This window comes from Neolamprologus brichardi, chromosome 23 (genome assembly GCF_056152115.1).
Source record: "Neolamprologus brichardi isolate AB-2024 chromosome 23, ASM5615211v1, whole genome shotgun sequence".
Lineage (NCBI taxonomy): Eukaryota > Metazoa > Chordata > Actinopteri > Cichliformes > Cichlidae > Neolamprologus > Neolamprologus brichardi.
In genome coordinates this window covers 40,817,418-40,835,991 of record NC_142125.1, presented here as the reverse complement: position 1 = coordinate 40,835,991, position 18,574 = coordinate 40,817,418, and the positions used below count along the sequence as shown (strand labels likewise).

Sequence of the window (18,574 nt, the reverse complement as noted above, 5' to 3'; positions counted from 1 at the left end):
TCCCAGCTGGAGTTTTTTGTTTGTCTGTGACTGGAGAGTCAGATTTTTGTTGAGCTTCACACTTGCAGAGGTTAGTCAGTTTGCAGAGATCCCCCCCACCCTGGCTTTTATGTGCTAGATTTCTTATCTGAAACAGTAATATTGCAGTGACTGCTGCTTATACCACAGGTTAATACACGCTACTGATCCCTGATGGGAGAATCATCACCTCTGCCAACAAAGAAGCCTGGTGGATGTTTGTTTACAGTCTGATGATGGGACATCACGCTCTGCATCTTCAAAGTTTACCTCCTCAATATTATTCATACACAGTAATGTGAAGTATGCTTATATCTACTATAACTGAACCAACCTGGTGCTCTTCATTTATGGAGGCTATTGAGTCTGAATGTTTGATGTTGTGTATCTCGTGTTCTCTGGGCTTTGTTGTCCTCAGTCTTTTTGCAGGATCAGAAAACAAAACCAGGAGGCGTGTAAATGTTTCTTCTCCATGATGTTTCTTCAAATGTTTCTTCTGGATGATGATAAGACCGTGACACGGGATGCCACCTTTGATCTTGTGATGAAGCAAAGCTCAGGAAGAAGTGTGATTAAATGGTACCCACATGTGTGCTGCTGAGAAGGATGTACAGGGGCACCTGCAGCCAAATCCAAGCTTCAGGTTAGTTGTAGTTGCAGAACGCTATAGGACTGAGACAGCTGAGGCATCAAATGTTTGATTAAACGGATGAAAAATAAAATTATCACTTCTTAAAATCTGTAGCAACTTCAAGTCTGTCATGCTGAGCATGCTCAGAATGTGACAATATATTTTTGTTCAATATTTAATTTCTTTCAGTTGCAATTGTTAAATGAAAAAACATATATATATATATATATATATATATATATATATATATACTTATAATTTAGCAAACTAATCTATCAAAAAAATATATATACATATATCTGTATTAGTTTTAATAAATTAATTTGACACCTGAATTGAAAATACCATATTGTATTCATACAGAATCAGTTTGATATCATTGTTTGTCTGATTGTTGAAACTCAGAGCTAGTTTGATCTGTTTAGATCTAAAGTATCCAAAGTTGAGCTCTAATGTTTCTTCACCCTTGTGTGTGTGATATGTGATTTCCTACATGCTGGCAGAGCGGCAGTTTGTGCTCACAGATGGAGGCGGTGTGGAGAGACGGTGGTGTTTCCTCAGAAGAACCAGCAGAGTCACAAAGGACACCAGTCCATCTCACCACCTCGACTTGCTGACTGATGTTCGTCTGCACTGCACAAAGGAAATCAACTGACCGAGGTTTGTCCAGTGACGTGTTATGAAATGTATATTTGTTTTATGATTACAAATATGTTTTTCTTGACAGAGGCTCTGCAGAGGTTAGACAAAGAAAATATGTGCTTTACATTTTACTGTGATTTATTGAGATATTTCTTGACTGATGTTCAGCAGGAATGGAGAAATAGAATCAAAGGGAGATGTTTTTGCTGTTTTTGTAATGATGTAAGTAAATCTTGAATATTATATATTTGCTTGGTTATATTAGGAGTGTTTCTGAGTGAGGGAGAGAGGAGTCATCAGTGGATACACTTGTCTTCCCTTTAAAGGAGACGATCAAAGTCAACCTTAAATGTTAGTGCTTTCAAATACACAAACATTTTTAAAGGACAAAAATGAACATCCAACTTTGACTGTAATACAAAATAAATCTTTGCATGTGTGTTTTCAAACTCTCAGATGGGCAGCATATCAGTCTTGGACTGTCTAACCTGCTGGAGCAGCACTGAATGATCACCACACATGAGCATGTTCCTGCAACATTCAGCATCTGATCTGTCATCTGTGTGCTTCTGCTTTTGGTAAGTAGAGTTACCCAACTACAGTAACTCTAAACACATGCCATCCATTTCTAACGGCCTGGTTACTTCCTGTCAGTTATTTTAGAAACCATGTGGTCACCTGACCTAACACTGTTTCTTCTTCTTCCTCTTAATGTTGAAGTGTCAAATGTCAAACAGCTGGAGAGGAAACTACACCAGTGTACTGGGATGTTTCAGTAACACGTGCCAGATGCTGTTCCTTCATGGTGACATCATCAGAGACAGCCCCGCCCACCTCAGGACCTCGCCATTGATCATGATGATTATAATGATGACAGCAAGCGGAACTAAGACTGTAAAAATCCACGACCAGAATGTTTAGATGCTTTCTAATTATTCATGAATACTGAGTTTTTGTCTGTCTTTTTTTTTTTCTCATTTGTTACTAACAAAGTTCACCAAACTCACACAGTTTACATTCTGTATGTTTCCATCAAGGTTTATTTTCTTAGAAATCATTGTTTTTCTCCTTTTCTCTTTTGTAATTGATGATAATTCAGTGAATATACTGCGCTGCTTCCTTTTATTGCGTTACACATTGCTTTAAGTTTTTCAGAGTCCAGTTATTTTTTACTGCTGTTTGAATTCTCTGTATGTTTGACCCTGTAGACTGTTTTTGACTAAAGATTTGGATTTCTGACTTTAACACAGCCTCTGCGTGTCCTCCCTTTGTGTCCTCTTCCTCTGTGAATGTGTTGCATGTGTCACAGATTCATTTTATTAACAGCTTTCCCACAGTGAGTTGCATCAGCATTCATTCACAGCACATTTCAGAAGGATTCAGATTAATACAGTGATCTTATAGTCAGAATTATCCTGACAGAGTGCCACTGTAAATTATCTTTCATCAGGTAAGTTTTAAAGTTCAGTATTTCAAAGCAGGAGTTATGAGGAATCATATTGGAATTAGGACTGTAACAATATGTACTTACAAAGTCAATTTTTTTTAATTATGCTAGAATATTGGAAGGCAATCAACTTTTAGTGTTTTCCGCATATTAATTATTCTGAAATAGAGACGGTGACCCCAACTGTACAGAAGCACACTAAACAACTGACAATCTAACAGACATCATTGGCCTGAGCCATCATGCACAGTGAGTCTGATCCTTTGCTGTGAGAGTATGACAAGCATGTTTCTGGTCAGTTTGGAAGAAATAATATCCCAATGTTGATCTTTTTTTCAATATTCCTTCTCTTTTACAACATAAACTGTGATCAAAGCTACTTATGTTCACAGCATGTAATAATACTCACAGTCCAGGGCGTTGTGGTCTGTTGAGCTAGGGTTAGGGTTAGGGTTAGCAATTCAGACATATGTAATCAATATTAAACGTCTCTGACGTGGGCCACTGTCCGCAGTGTTGGGAAATCCATACCAGGCTGGAACGAGTCAAGGTAGGTGAGCATCCACGAGAAGACACAGCAGATGCATCCTACTAATACTGACAGGACCAGGAGACTCCAGAAACCGAGCATCTTCTCTTCAGTGCCATCCTCTCCTGTCACCCTCTCTGCCCGCAGCTCTTTGAGTATGGGGTAGATAAGGGCGCAGAGAAACCCTTATTACTAATTTGTATTATAATTCAATTTTCATGAAATATTCATATTCAGTATCGGTCCTTTTATATTATAACCACGTATCCACCCAGGCTCATGGTGGGGCAGGGCTTTGTCCTGGGATGCTTGAGTACAAGGTAATGTACACCTGACCAGGTATCCAGTCTGTCAGAATTGTTTTCAATATTTGGTTCAAAAAATATGAGTGAAAACAAAAATCCAACTAGGATTCTTGCATATGATGAATGAAGTCTGTCTTTGACTGTATTGTCCAGCTGATCCATCAAACCCCCAGCAGGTGAACCTTATGCATGACATAACACAGCAACAATGTAAAAAATTAAACAGCAACAGTCTAAATGTAAAGTGCATTCTAAAGTCCTCTTCAATAAATTATATGCAAAGAGTCATTCAGGACCGTAAAACGTGAACTACAGAACCCAGAGTCTTCCTCATTAAATCTCTGGTTGCTTCATTTTTCTATCCTATATCAGATACTTTAAAGGTTAGGTTAGGTAAAGTTGCACTGTCATTGTGAGGCAAAGTGCTTTATGTGTGTGTATGTGTATGTGTGTGTGTCATGAACGGCTATAAAAGGCCTATAATTAAAGAACAAAGCGGGGTTTGAGTTCGAGTTGCGGCAGACTGTCACTACTTGTAAATGGAACGCAGCCTTCCTACGGCGGACAGCTAATAACAGGAATTGGACGCGGTCCACCCAAGTCCACAGCAACCACTATAGCAACCGCCTAGCATGACCTTAAAAACATATTCTGTCTTCATAACTATCAAAAACGTGAAATGATTTGCAAAGTGTGAAAGTGTTACAGCTGTAGAGAGCTATGGCGGTATCTTTGGAAGCTGTTTACATAGCTAATAATATACGATGTAACCATGGAGACAGTCAGTCACGTGAGCTAGCGGCGCACGTTTACTACAGTAAATAAGGTGATTGTGTGCACAGCGTCCACACGCTGCACAGGGTAAAGACATTACTTCAATATTGTTTTATATTGATATATATTTGCCTTCTGTTGACCATCACCTCAGGTTCACCATTACAGTTTCAGCATACAAATGCACACTGTCTAAATATGAACACATTCAAAAAAAAAAAATCATGTCTCAGAAATAAGCACAGCTGTTCATGTTTGTCATTATAGTTTTATTTGTAAGAAAATTATGAACTTCATATTGTGCATCAAATAAAAGAACATTTCACAACTCTAAGTCAACAGAAACAGGTAACAGAAATGTCTCTAATGTAGACATGTACAGTGTAGTGTAAGCATTAAAAGATCATAAAGGAAAAACTAACATTTACAGTGGGGCAAAAAAGTATTTAGTCAGCCACCGATTGTGCAAGTTCCCCCACTTAAAATGATGACAGAGGTCAGTAATTTGCACCAGAGGTACACTTCAACTGTGAGAGACAGAATGTGAAAAAAAAATCCATGAATTCACATGGTAGGATTTGTAAAGAATTTATTCGTAAATCAGGGTGGAAAATAAGTATTTGGTCACCTCAAACAAGGAAAATCCCTGGCTCTCACAGACCTGTAACGTCTTCTGTAAGAAGCTTTTCTGTCCCCCACTCGTTACCTGTATGAATGGCACCTGTTTGACCTCATCATCTGTATAAAAGACACCTGTCCACAGCCTCAACCAGTCAGACTCCAAACTCTGCCATGGCCAAGACCAAAGAGCTTTCGAAGGACACCAGGAAAAGAATTGTAGACCTGCACCAGACTGGGAAGAGTGAATCTACAATAGGCAAGCAGCTTGGTGTGAAAAAATCAACTGTGGGAGCAATCATCAGAAAATGGAAGACATACAAGACCACTGATAATCTCCCTCGATCTGGGGCTCCACGCAAGATCTCATCCCGTGGGGTCAAAATGATCATGAGAACGGTGAGCAAAGATCCCAGAACCACACGGGGGGACCTGGTGAATGACCTGCAGAGAGCTGGGACCAAAGTAACAAAGGTCACCATCAGTAACACACTACAACGGCAGGGAATCAAATCCCGCAGTGCCAGACGTGTTCCGCTGCTGAAGCCAGTGCATGTCCAGGCCCGTCTGAAGTTTGCCAGAGAGCACATGGATGATACAGCAGAGGATTGGGAGAATGTCATGTGGTCAGATGAAACCAAAGTAGAACTTTTTGGTATAAACTCAACTCGTCGTGTTTGGAGGAAGAAGAATACTGAGTTGCATCCCAAGAACACCATACCTACTGTGAAGCATGGGGGTGGAAACATCATGCTATGGGGCTGTTTTTCTGCCAAGGGGACAGGACGACTGATCCGTGTTAGAACAGAATGAATGGGGCCAAGTATCGTGAGATTTTGAGCCAAAACCTCCTTCCATCAGTGAGAACTTTGAAGATGAAACGAGGCTGGGTCTTCCAACATGACAATGATCCAAAACACACCGCCCGGGCAACAAAGGAGTGGCTCCGTAAGAAGCATTTGAAAGTCCTGAAGTGGCCTAGCCAGTCTCCAGACCTCAACCCCATAGAAAATCTGTGGCGGGAGTTGAAAGTCCGTGTTGCTCGGTGACAGCCCCAAAACATCACTGCTCTTGAGAAGATCTGCATGGAGGAATGGGCCAAAATACCAGCTACTGTGTGTGCAAACCTGGTAAAGACCTATAGTAAACATTTGACCTATGTTATTGCCAACAAAGGTTATGTTACAAAGTACTGAGTTGTATTTTTGTTATTGACCAAATACTTATTTTCCACCCTGATTTACAAATAAATTCTTCACAAATCCTACCATGTGAATTCATGGATTTTTTTTTCACATTCTGTCTCTCACAGTTGAAGTGTACCTCTGGTGCAAATTACTGACCTCTGTCATCATTTTAAGTGGGGGAACTTGCACAATCGGTGGCTGACTAAATACTTTTTTGCCCCACTGTATGTGAAACTAATTGTAATAAAAAATGAACAGGTGCTTTATAGATTTAAAAGAAAGAATCTGAAAACAACACTTTTTTGGTCTAAGTGATCAAAGTAGAAAACAGAAGTGATGTTCAAGAACAAACCGTAGCTGCACTAATATTACACATCTCCATTGTTGTGGTGAACAGACATGTTGCTTTTAAAACCACATGCAGTGTGTGACCATGACTGTTCACTGAGACCATGAACGCCACTTCGCTGAAGCATTCTTCTTCTTCTTCTTCTTCTTGCCATTAAAATGGAAGCAGACAGAGCACGAGCTGTTTGATCTACTGAAAGGAAAAAGAACATATGAGCTGAAACCAGTCAGCGGAAATCTTTAAGACAGGAACAATCATTCAATGCAGTGTCTCAGGTGGCTTAGCCTGTTACAACTGTTGATACAAGCTAAATATGGTTAACACACAGTGTCAGGGAACTCCAGTGTGGGAACTAGTGGCTTTAGGTTTGTAGTCATTTAACTTTCATCCATTCATTCCTTTAATTCAGGAGGAAGAAATGCCAGGTTGGTGCAGGCTGGTTACATGCATTTGGTCCCATGCTGTCTTTAACTAAATGACTTGGTTCATTTTATGGCTGGGCTGTATGTGGGGTTATATCATGTTATTTGGGCAGGAGTACCTGTCCCCTGTTAGACTTAGAAAGTTTCTCCATAAGTAGAGTTTCTAACTCTTCTAGCACATCTGTGGCTGACAGCTTTTTGGTGGCTCTTTTTACCCCACACTGGTTGTGAGTGTGTAAATAGCCCCACTAGTTCTTTTGGGTTGCAGTTAACTTGGGAGGAAGAGGTGGGTCTAGATGAATAACAATTATCTGGGATACATAAATTTCATAATGCGTGCATATATCTCTATCAATTAAACCTGGCCTGAGTGCTGCCATTTTTTACATTCAGTTATTTCTCTTAGAAATGTTGGAACTAAATAATGAATATGTTACAGTTAAACTGACACTGGTCAGTGTAAATGGCTCATTGGGACAAAGAAATCTTTAAATTAAACCCTATCACCTGATATCGAGTGTCAAACAATATCAAAGCTGTAAAAGCTGTTTACAGTCAGAATTTATAAAACTATGATTGTAAATAAATTCAAACAAGTGAGCTTTTCTCTTTGTGCTGAATATCAACACTGTGATTTCTTAGACTGTAAGCTTTACTTTAGCACAACCAGTTGTAGAAGCCGTCACTCCAAATGTCTTTTGATAACAAGAAAAAAATACCTTTTCAGTACACAGCCTGAAGTTCTTCTCCAAACATCTTCTGCCATCAGCTTTGTCTGCTGGTTTGAAGACAATAAACCACAAAAAAGATGATTTAGTCACTTTGTCTGCATCATGCAGCTCGAATGTGTCATGTAACGATGTTGAATAGCCGTCGTTATCCCTCTGCTGTGTCAGTAGGATTGTACTGTACAGCATCTCATTGATATGTGAAGAATGCTAATGTAACACGATAACAGACGTCTGGTCTTACATCATTAAAATATAAAGGGCAGGAGATATTTAGATATTTTTATACTTATATTACATTTTATAGCTGACAGATATTACTAAATAGATAGAATTTACTAAATAGCTGGATGAACATGAAATTATGTCCATAATCACAAATGACCATGAGAGCCAGTAGAATTAATTCAACTGGACACTCAAAAGACGTCCTTAAATGCTCTTTAAGTGGCAGAACAGATGAACAAACAGTTAATCGCTTACTTAAGATGAAATCGGCTGAGCTACTTTGAAAACAGCTTCTAACTGGTTCCTCCTTTAAAAGGATGACTCCTCAGGGGTAAGGCCATCATGCAGTCCAGCAACCTTTATGGTTCTGCTTTGATTCACCAGGAACTATTAGGGAAACCTTCCAGCGCCTCCTGTGAAAGACACAGGGATAAACACAAACATTTATTAACATGTTCCACAGTCTTCCAGTTTGATTTTCTCATCCTGTGGACAACAACGTACATGGATGCAGGTTTATTGTTAACGTTTGTAAGGTTTATTTACTGAACATATCCAGCTGCAGCTCCACTGTGATCCTGAACTGGATAAGCACTTAAGAAAATGTGTCAATAAATGGACAAACATCAACTTACTATATTTATCCAAACAGACTGGACCAATAATGCTTCACTGAGTTAGAGACTTTAACAGTCTCTTCTATGTAAGAATGTCTCGTGCTGATAGACCTGCAAACTTGACAACAAAGGTTTTTCAGACTGCATGTAGCTGTCCTCTATGTCAGCTCACACATTTATATTCATGTCACACTTATTTCTGCTTTCCCATTTTATAATTATTACTTACATTTTGATTAGATACCTTGAGTTTGTAAATGATCAGATTACATAATTGGAATACAATGTATCCAATTCAGGGTTGCAGGAGGATGAAGCCTATCCCAGCTGATACAGGACAAAGACAGGACAGGCTGCCAGTTTATCACAGGGCTAACACGATACGTGTGACAGAAAATCCACTTAAATGTTTGATATTTCTTATAATAATCATAATTATGACTATTATTTAAAGGTTTCTTTATAAATACATTTAGATTTTTTATAACACCTAAAATATAAATCTGAGCTGTTTCAGATTCTGACCTCTGACCTCAGTGACCTGGCTGTGTCCTCACTGCAGCTCCCTCTTGGAAGTACGTCTGCTTCTTGTCTTCCCCCAGTGATGACCGCCTGCCCTTTATATCATGTACTGTAACTGAGGAACAAAAAAGGACAAACACTTGCCTTCATTTAAGAAGTACATTCATACAGAGGTAATCTATGGAAACACACTAGTTCACCCTTTGGGAGGAATCAGTTCCTGTGAAACATTTCTGTAAACGAACATCATGGAGAATGAATGAAATGAGTTCTTCAGGTGACTCAGCAGTCCCACACTGACAAATGAAATCTAGTTAAACTATTAAGCATATTTGCTCTTCTGAAATCTGTGTTAAACAACAACAAACATAAATTAGTAACAAAAATACAGCTGAGTAGAGGCTTTACAAACCACCAGCAGCCATAATGCTAAATTTTAATCATCAAATGTTTCTGAGCCGTCTTCAACCTGCTTTTAACACATTAAAGCCCCACAGTCAATGGAGCCTGACTCAATCTGATTCTAGATGTTCAGCACACAGAGACACAGAGGGACTGTTATTTACAGTATTACAGAGTCTGGCAGTCTTTGCGTGATGTCCACGTCACTCTAAGTTTCTAGCTGACTCTCAGGTGTGCCACGTGTGCCAGCAGGAAAGAGTAATAATAACCTGCATCCTGAGGTTTGTCATGCAGGATTGAAGGAGCCAGGCTTTGTTTACACAGCTAGGATTGTATTTTACACTGACCCTGGGTCAGTATAAGTATCATACAGTTTAAACGAAGCACTGAAACTTGCACATATTTATTACAGATGCATTGAAGCTAATCGAGATATTTGCTGTCAGTCTGTGGCTGCGATTAAACACTTTACTGGAAACTTTATTAACTAGTAACTTCATCAGTCATGACAGAAGCTAATATTTCTGTGCTAACATCGTTTAAACAGTAACAGCTTTACTACAATATAAGCTAACGTTTACACGTAACTTTAAGCTAGCACCATAAAGACGGTAAAACACGTAATAATAACTACAAATGCATCTTAAAGCTGCCTAAAACTTAGTGATCCTCCATCTGGATGGATGATAACAATCTTCTAGCAGGAGATGGCCCATATCTATGGGACTGATTTGTGCTAGTAACGCCCATTGTATGGACTGATAACAGCCGAAGCGGGTGAATAAAGTCACCCAGTCGCTAGCTGTGCCATTACCCAGCATACATCACTCCCTCCATAAATGCAATAAACGATACAAAAGTAATAACTATAATTAATTTATCTCCTGTATCTGCTGTTTCTCAGGTAGTTGTTTACGTTATATAATTTATTGTGCTCTGTGTACGTCTCTACAATGTGATTTTGGAAATATATAAATATACGGACAACAGGCTCTTCCGCAGCAATCTCTTGTCGTCAATAAGCAACGTTTAGGGAGCTCTATAGTTTTCAATGAGAGGACCCTGCACGTCAATTCTCGCTGCGAGGGGGGTACCCTGCGCGTCGATAAGTGAAGCAGAGGGAGCCTGACCATGCGTCACACATTTGACGAATTGGGAGTGAGAACGTGTTGGCCAACACGGCACCGACTCAGGCTGGAACTGACTTTAAACCCCGACCCCGCCTCCTACCATTGTGCAAAAATGAAGCCAAAATATCCCGATTGTGGAGGCTGCCATCTTGCAAATTTGGAGCCAGAGTCTGCGCAGTAGTGACTTGAGGTGGAGCGACTGTAACACTCCCGCCCACACACCCGCTGGACTTGACCACAAACACGCCCCCCTACACTTTTTACGTAGCCCGGCTGCTCGAGTTTTTTTGCTGGTTTACAGAGACTGACGACTCATTTAATTAAGGTAAATACAACCATGTCACTGTTATAAAAAAGACACACAGCTTATCATCTTATAGTTCTAAAATCACTCTGTTGTTAATTTGTTAGTTAGATTAGCCGCTAGCATACGCACTGTGTTGGAGGCTTGTTGCTAGCTAGTTAGCGATGCTACACACCTGCTACTCTTAACAGTCTGTTATATTCTGGTCTCATTCACGACAGACTCCAGAATATCTATTTCCTACCCAACGGGGTAGTAAGTTTTATTAACAAGTCATGTGACTCAGATTGGTCCTGTGCCATGTACAACAGCAACATACAGCCTAACAATCCTTACTTGTGTGTCACTCTAAAAACGTCCGTGCAGCAACACAATCCACTGTGGAACAAACCATCTTGCAAACAATAATTCACATTATTACATCCCTTCTCTTTTTTTTTGTTGTTTGGATAAAACAGAAGTCCTTTTTTGTTTTGATTTGTCCTTCTTCTTACTGAGGGAGAAAACAATATGATACACTCAAAGAATACAAAAGCATTCCACTATTCAAACGTACATTTCTGTAAGCTGTAGTGAACATCAATTTCCACAGAATACACAACTCTTCCCCTCAAACAATAAACAATAAATCCTCATTATGTAACATAGTCCTTGTACCGAAGTGGTGGAACCACTTTGCGGCCTGACCTTGTCCTGACACCCCCTGATACCTCGTCAGTCTTGATCTGCTGCTCACGAGTTTCCGAAGGAGCTGTCACTGAGCTGCTCAGTGCCCCAGTGTCTGTCATGGCATTTTCTTGATCCATCACACCTGCATGTCTCAGGTGCCTCCGATTCCTCCTCAGAACACTTCCAGAGTCCAACTGGACCTCATAGGACCTCGGGTCAACAGTCCCAATCACCACTCCCCTGCTCCAAGTGGAATAGCGGTCCAAAGGCTGAACTCTGACACTGTCCCCTACCTTCAAAGAGTCCATGTCTCGTGCTGGTCATAGCACAATTTTTGGTGCTTCTGTTTCATCTCCAACTCCTGCAGGGCTGGAATGACTTTTGGCCTTAGCAGACTTGTCCTGGTTGGCAAAAGCGTCTGTGTCCTCCTGCTGAGTAGCCTCTGAGCTGGGCTGGTCTCCAGGCCTTGTGATGGTGTGTTGCGATGGTCTAGAATCGCAAGATACGGGTCCTGCCCCGCCATTTTTGCCTTTAGCAGCAGCCTCTTTGCTGTTTTCACTGCTGATTCAGCCTTCCCATTACTCTGAGGGTAACCTGGTGAAGATGTTTTGTGCTGGAAATCCCACAGTCGACTAAATCTCAGAAACTCACCGGACGTATACTGTGGTCCATTATCTGAAACAACAATATCTGGGATGCCCTGTCTGGCAAAGTGAGCCTTCAGCTTTCTAATCACTGTGGTGGACTTAGTGTCTGGGAGATAGTCAATTTCCCAGAAGTTTGAATAGTAGTCCACTGTGATAAGGTAGTCCTTGTTGTCAAACATAAACAGGTCTGAGCCCACCTTAGCCCACGGTCTAGTCGGGATCTCATGTGGGACCAAGGTCTCTTTCTGCTGTCTGTAGTCAACTGACCTGCAGATGTCACACTTAGTCACATAAGTCTTAATTTGTTCATTCATGCCTGGCCAATACACACACTCTCTGGCTCTCCTTAGACAACCTTCTACACCTAGGTGTGTCGAGTGTAGTCTAGCTATGATCTCCTGTCTCATGGTAGTCGGGACAACAACACGTTCACCTCTAGACACAAGTCCATCCTGACTTCTCAGTTCATCCTGGAATGAGAAGAATGGTCTGATGTCACCGTCAGTGTCTCTTTTGTCAGTCGGCCAACCTCTGTGAATTGTATCTATGAGGATCTGTAGTGCTTTGTCCTCTTGTGTAGCAGTCCTTATGCTGTTTAGTCTGTCAGGTGAGATGGGTGCATGAGTGACCATGTTAATGCTCTCTATTTCCTCCTCTATGGAGCCCTGTGGTGAGCACTCTGGTAGATATGCCCAACTCAACGTGTCTGCTAATAACATGTCTTTACCTGGCACATACACCACATCTATGTCATATTTCTGAATGCGCATAAGCATCCTTTGCAACCGTTTGGGTGCGCTCAACAGCGGTTTTCTTACAATGGTCTCTAAGGGTTTGTGATCACTCTGTACCACCACTTTACGACCATATGTGTACCGATGAAACTTCTCCATACTGAAAACTACAGCCAAAAGCTCCTTTTCGATCTGGGCATAACCTTGCTCTGTACGTGTAAGTGCTCTACTCGCAAAAGCCACAGGCTTACCCTTCTGCATGAGTGCCGCACCTAACTCTTTGTCAGAAGCGTCACATTGTACTGTCAGCTCTTCCTCCGGGCAGTAGTATTTCAGGACTGGAGCCTCTGCTATAGTCTCTTTCAGTCTCTGGAATGCGTCTTCATGTCGAGTCGTCCAGTTCCACTCACTGTCTTTGTGTGTCAGTTGTCTCAGTATGTCACAGTGGTCAGACAGATGTGGGCAAAACTTTGCTAAGTAGTTCACCATACCTAACAGTCTCTGTACTGCCTTCACATCTGTAGGTCTGGGCATTTGTTCTATAGCCCTAACCTTCTCTGGGTCTATTTTCAGACCGTTGCATGTCAGCTGATGTCCAATGTACGTAGTCTCCTTCTGTTTAAGTTTAAACTTGTCTGCGTTTAACTTAATGTTTTTCTGCCTGCAACGAGTCAAAAACTGTCTCAGCTTCTCATCATGGTCACGTACTGCTCCAGCATCTGTGTCCCCCTGACCCGTGATCAGCACATCATCTGCAATAATGTAGATCCCTGCCAGTCCATCCAAAGCTTGTGTGAGCTTCCTCTGGAACACTTCCGGAGCTGGACTTATCCCCATTGGCATCCTCAGCCATCTGTAGCATCCAAATGGAGTCGAAAATGTTGTCAGGTAGCTTGACTCCTCCTCCAGTTTCACGTGCCAGAACCCACTCTTCACGTCACAGACAGAGAACACTTTAGCCTTTGACAGATCTGGTAAAATGTCCTCAATGGTGGGCAATGGGAAGTGGCTCTGTTGTAGGGCTTTGTTTAAGGGTTTTGGATCTATGCACACCCTTAAGTCCCCACTCTGCTTTTGGACCACAACCATGCCACTGATCCAGTCTGTGCTGCATTCTACTGGTGTAATGATGCCTCTGCGCTGAAGATCTTGAAGCTCCTTTTTTAACGGCTTTATCATTGCAATAGAGACACGCCGTTTTGGTAACTGCACTGGTTTCACAGTTTCATCCACCTCGAGCCCTAACTCTCCCTCCAAACAGCCATCTCCTGTGAAGACATCGGCATACTCTGCTTTAATCTCATCCATGTTCCACTCATTGGCTGTTGGGTGCTCTGAAGTAACGATGCTGTCCAGTTTCAAGATGTTTTCATAGTGCACTTTTATGAGTTTCATCGCTTCACTGGCTCTCTTGCCCAGCAGTGGTACTTTACAGTCTTTGTCAACCACTTGAAACTCCAACCGATACAGTTTCTGATTTCTCGGGTGACGTAGCTTAACTTTGCATTTTCCCAACGGCTTTATCTTACTTTTGTTGTACATCATCAACACTGTCTGTGTGTCCTCCAACTGTGTGTTCGGGCTTGGCATGTGGATTGGCATTACATTACAACTGGCACCACAGTCAATTTGAAAATTTACAATCTCTTTGCCCATCAGCATGCCTGCAAAGAGTTGAGTGCCTCTCACTTTGTCAGTGTTCTTTGTAGTTGAATCATGTATGTCAGCCTCTGTAACACAGAGAACGTCCTCATACTCATCACTCTCACATGCTGTCACGTTGTGTACATTCGTCCTTCTCTTCTGCTCTGAATGTGCCGTGCATTTAACTGCAAAGTGGTTTTCTCTGCCACACTTTTTACATTTCTTCCTGTATGCTGGACATTTTTCTTTCTTTTTTTCATGTGTTCTGCCACAAAACTTACAGTCCACTGCGTCGCCGATCCTTTTCTGGCGCGCAGCTCCACGCACAGCATGCACCTCCTCCACTGCAGCTCCCGAAATGGTTTTGCTGTTTTCCCGCGACAGCTCCGCGGCTCTGCAGTGCTGTATGCATGCATCCAGCGTCATGTTTTTCTCACGCAGCAGTCTCTCCCTCAAACTCGGGTTGTTAAGTCCACATACAATCCTGTCACAAATCAGTGAGTCCCTTATTACTCTAGAATTGCACGTTTTTGTCAGCAGCTTTAACTCCGTCACATAGCTGTCGATCGTCTCACTGGCGCCTTGGTTTCTCGTGAAGAACCGATAACGCTCCACAGTTTCATTAACTACAGGATTGCAATGATTATCAAACTTCTCAATAATGTCCTTAACTGTCCACCGATCTCTCGCCGTGTCGCCCATTAGCGTGTCTAGCAGCTCCCTGCCGCTCTCACCAACGAGATAACTGAACAGGCTTACTTTTTTCTGTTCGCTGTCTGAGTCCATGGTCAGCTCCAAATAGAGCATAAACTCGTCCCTCCAGGTCTTCCATGTCCGTGATAGGTTACTGGAGTCCAATACCAGCGTCGGCGGCGCTTTAAGGCCCTCCATGCCTCGCGGCGGTGCCAACTCGATTAGCCGCTAGTTGCTCACCGCTCCGACAGGCGTCTCCCGGTGGTCCACTCCGGCCATGCAGCTTACTCCGCTACCTGCTCCGCTATCCGCTCCGCTGCCACCATGTTATATTCTGGTCTCATTCACGACAGACTCCAGAATATCTATTTCCTACCCAACGGGGTAGTAAGTTTTATTAACAAGTCATGCGACTCAGATTGGTCCTGTGCCATGTACAACAGCAACATACAGCCTAACAATCCTTACTTGTGTGTCACTCTAAAAACGTCCGTGCAGCAACACAATCCATTGTGGAACAAACCATCTTGCAAACAATAATTCACATTATTACACAGTCTTCAACACTTATGTTTTTTCTATCCATTTTTAGACAGCGATGAGATCAGCTGCACACTCTACAGAGGCCCAGAGTTACTGTTAATATCAAAAATATAATGCTGCCCTTTGAGATTTTAACATAAGACTGTGAGTGTCATGGATCTAAAACTGTTTAAATCTTCAGAGCCCTCTACAGCCTGGTAACATGGAGACTTTAAAAACATCAGCAGAACATCTCAGTAGTGTAGTCTAATTTGTTCTTTTCATTTAATAATAGAGTCCATATTATATCAACAGATACATTCACCCTGGAGAGAAACTAGTGAGGGAGACCATCAGGACCAAGCTGGGTTTCTTGGGTCCAGAGGTTTGGAGAAACTTCTTCCCTTTCTTTCATCACAGCTGTCCTGTGCCATAAGTTCTGTTGACCTGCTGTAAGAGGCATCATTTAAGAAACACCAGGAAGACTGAAGCTCATCGCATGGATTAAGCAGGACTCATGATTTTAACCAGCTGCTCCCTCACAGGGAAATCTTCAGCACTCCTCTGTAGGCCCGCCCCAGGAGATGGATAAACCCAGCATTTCATCAACACTGTGATGAGACCTTTAGTTTGTGTAATGTTATAAATACTCAGATACTCCCCAGAGGCTCCAGACTTTTACATAAAGATATTATATTCAGTCCTGTAGAAAGTTATATATTTAAAAATATGTGATCCTCTCTGGTTACTCTGGTATGAATAACTCTGAATCACTTTATGGTAAATAACACACTATGTGTAAAAAAAACTGTGAAAAAATTACAGATGACAAGTTTGTAGTTCAACATACAAGTGACGACCTTTGACCTTCATCAGGTTTTATTTAATTGTGTTAGAGAAAATCTCATATGCTCTTCATGCAGCTGAGTACATCAAGTGTTTAAAACAGAAGCTGTGCAGGTCTGAGATCAGCAGCGTTGTGAAACGCCAAACTGAGGTCCTGTTAATGCTGATATATAGTGACACAGTTACATGAGTGATTAATCCTTTTGTTTTTTTGTCTTTAACTTTATCAATAAAACAGCTGCAGCTTTCACTACAGCATGTGGTACTTTAACCTTTGTACTGTTTTCAGTTCATTTTGCAGTTAACATGTGAACATGTTGGATGATCTGTCTGCTGTCACTGGGTGGTGCTGAGGTCTGAATCTGAGGGCAGCTCCTGTAATCACAAAGACAACAGAACCATCAAACTCAGATATAAATTTTATCCCTCAATATTGAAATAAAGCTGATTCTTCTGTCCTCACACACTCAGGATCTGAAGTTCTTCTCTTACATTTTTTTCAGTATTACAGTACACTACAGTACTTTAATCCATAGTTCCTGATTAATGAGGAGTTACTGAAGTACAAGCTTTTAAAAAAATTGTTAATGTTTTTACAGATGTGGCAAGAGACTGAAAACATGCTGTTGTTTGCACATCTTTAATATTCAGCTCTGCACAGGAGCTGAAGCAGGGTGCAGCCTGTTGCTTTTACAGTATAATACTTGTAATAAAAGTACAGTAACAGTAATTAGTGACTGAGCAGCCCGGGGCGTTTCTCTTGATTTCTTTAGTAAATTCATTCACCTGCACAGCTAAACGAACCCTGACAGCCGAGTGCTCATCTTAGCTAGCTAGGTCTCAGGACCGAGCTAAGGACGGTAGTTACGGAGTAGCTTACAAACACGTTTAACTTACCGAAAAAGTGCAGCGGGGCCTCGGGTCCTTCTGTCGGGTAGTCCAGTTTTCTGAAGAACATCTCAGGCTGTCAGGTTAAAACACTCGGTCGTGTTTTTGTAGCGTAAACGCTGGGCGTCCTCTCAGAGCCTACGCTCTATCTGCTATTCGCGAACAGAGATACGCAAGTTTCTCCGTAACTGCAGCTGCCAGTCAAAGCTCTTATGATGACGTTTCACCCCAATTTAACATCACCGCTGTAGGAATTAGAATCAAACTTATGGGAAAGGAGACCCCTTGAACATCAATCAGCGTGATGAGAACTTTTGATAACAAAAGAAAGAATCTTTGGGAAAAAATTATCTAAGGAGAATTAATTAATTTTAGTCTGACCCCAGTCCCATCCGCTAACATGGAGGAGGCGGGGTTTATGACCTATACTGCAGCCAGACACCAGGGGGCGATAGAGACGTTTTGGCTTCATTTTTGGGGAGCTGTCGCGTCGTCCATGTTTTCTACAGTCAATGGTTAAAACCACATCCAGGGGAAATGTTATTAGCATGTAGCCTTTAGCTCATGTTCTGATTGCTGCTCCTCCATGTTTGTAGTCCTTTTTTCTGTGAATAAGTGTTTGTGGAGCTTTGAGCTCCTCAGACTTCGGCCTCTCGACCTCCTGATGTTCAGCCTGCAGCTGTCAGTCATCCAGTGTTTGCTCAAAGACTTTAATCACCTCGTTAACCAAACAAAGCAGCACAGTTTGATCCATGGAAACACAAACACGCTCAGGCTCATCATCTCTGAACAGGACAATGATGAATCGTAGGCTCGGGATTGTTTGGAGCTTAAAGAGAAATCAGATACATCAGAACACAAAAACCCCGAGAGGTGGATCAATGTGACGTCACACAGCTCTGAGTCCTCGAGTCTGATCCAGGCTCGTGCTGTAAGACACGTTTCTGTGTAACACTCAGCTCAGGTGTGTTCAGGACATTTGCTTGGAAGAAGCCGTCTGTGGATAAATCCTGCTCTCCACCTCAGCTGTCAGGTTTATCCAGAGAACGGCCGTCCTGACTTCCAGCAGCCCCACAGT

At 41.8% G+C, this 18,574-nt stretch overlaps 1 long non-coding RNA gene across 1 annotated transcript in view; it reads right to left on the bottom strand.

Moving 5' to 3' along the window:
• LOC148096455 (uncharacterized) overlaps window positions 1-18,574 on the bottom strand; it is a 147,335-nt gene that overhangs the window by 122,308 nt on the left and 6,453 nt on the right. The window lies entirely within an intron of this gene.